Here is a 1,982-nt window from a genome sequence, read left to right on the forward strand (position 1 = left end):
GCAGTTTTATAGACATATAATCCACATATCATACAATTCAATAATTCAATTACATCAAAAGGAGTTATGCAATCATCACCACAATCAATTTTTTAATCTACCATTAATTTCTCCATAATCTTCTTTGCTGCTCAATACTTAGTAGAACTCAGGTGTGAAAGCCAGAACGGACTCTCCAAACCCAACTGTGTATCACTTCATGTTGTGTAATGACTTATACACCAGTAGGATTTGGCTGTCATCTACCACCACTCCATTCCCTACTTAATTTTGGCCTGGTATCTACAGTTCTTTTGCAAACAATATCCAAAATAGCCGAATAGAAAGAAAAGTGTTCGTGCAGCAAAGAGGTATGATAAGAACAGGACAATCATAAATTATTTCATCCAGAACTTCGCAGATAGGCTTGTTAAGTCTGGATTCACAAGTTCTCAGTGGGGGGGGGAACAATTCTGGTCCTAAGAATCTCTCATAATTAACATCAATGGGACACGCTTTTTGAGATAGCATTGATTCTAGTGTACACTTTAATCCACTTTGATCCATCTGTTTCATACTTAAATTCATTTACTAAGTCTGGGCAGATATAATTATACATCCCCTTTGTTGCCTTAATAGCTTTCAGGGATTGTTCTAGAAGGATTCCTACTTCTTGGTCTCTCAGCCACTGCTGAATTAAATATGTTATATATCTTGTCAGGCAATTGGATGTGCTTAATACAAGTGCCAATCACATATCTTTCTGCCACAGGAATGACAAGAGTGAAACGATCCCCACTGACTGACAATAGCAGTCAGCATGTGTTCTCGTACTGGTCTAGTGGTCCAGGATGCAGCTGAAGCAAGAATAGCCTGCACACCATTGTACAAGCTTGGAACATTGAATGAATCAACATTATTGACATTGTATTTTCCATTTTCTGGAATATTCAACCAAAAGAAAATAATGGCCTTCTGGTTCTGCACTCAAATATTAAAAGATCCTTTACTCCATAAACCTTTACTGTCAAGTCCCATCCTTCAGCCACAGTGGGTTGGCAACTTTGCAGCCTATGTAGGTTTTTCTATTGTTTCATCACCAAAGAAGAAGTGTAGGTCAACACCTCTTCACCCTCCTCTATGCTGCTCACCAACTTTTGCTGACTCCTTAACAGCAATACAGAAAGGGATGATGTACTGTGGTTTGCATTTCCAGTATATCTTAGTTTATACACCTCGTGCCCCAGTCTACCCCATAGGCTGGCAGGCATCCTCCCATCTTTGTCTGCCTCTGTCTGCTCTGTGCTGGTTGCAGCCAGGGAATAGCGGTGGGAGATGAAGGCTATTTGCCCATCCACTGCCAGGCTTTTGACTTCTTGGCTCTCTCTTCTCCATCAGGGGAACCATGAAGCTGAGCAGTAGTGAGCTCAGATCCACTTTAGTTTGTAGTATTGGACAATAGGGCAGCTTTGAGAGCTAAAAGAAAATCCATGTTTATCAAAATCCAGAAGAAAAAGTATGCAGATATTAAACATTTTATGATAATGTAGATACAATAGAGGTTTTTTTGGTGTTTATTGTATGATTTTAGTCACCAGATAATGCAATGTCTCCAACAGCTTTGCCACTGAAGCGGTCTTGGGAAACAAACCCCAGTGATAAGTTGTGGACTCTAATTTTGACAAGGAAAATATTGTCTTTTAAGTGGGTGCATAAGCAAATGTGGTGAAGAAAACTGATGGTGCCCGGCTCTCAAAATATATAGCATCTAGGGTCTTACAGACTTGAAGGTAAACAAGTAGCCATCTAGCTAAGAAGCAACAAAGCCCACATGGAAGAAGCTCACCTACGTGATTGCGAGGTGCCGAATAAATCAGTTATCAGGCATCAAAGAACAAAAAGTCAAATCATTGTGTGCTCACCTCCCAGATATGATCACTGAAGACAAATGAGTGCATAAGCAAACGTGGTGAAGAAAGCTGATGGTGCCTGGCTATCAAAAG

At 40.2% G+C, this 1,982-nt stretch overlaps 1 pseudogene; it reads right to left on the reverse strand.

The window, feature by feature from the left end:
* Positions 1-282: 282 nt before the first annotated feature.
* Positions 283-1,982, reverse strand: part of LOC101649344 — an 8,296-nt pseudogene continuing 6,596 nt past the window's right edge.

This window comes from Echinops telfairi, unplaced genomic scaffold, assembly GCF_000313985.2.
Source record: "Echinops telfairi isolate 266 unplaced genomic scaffold, ASM31398v2 ScPeMD7_1;HRSCAF=3_0, whole genome shotgun sequence".
In the NCBI taxonomy this organism is placed as follows: Eukaryota; Metazoa; Chordata; class Mammalia; order Afrosoricida; family Tenrecidae; genus Echinops; species Echinops telfairi.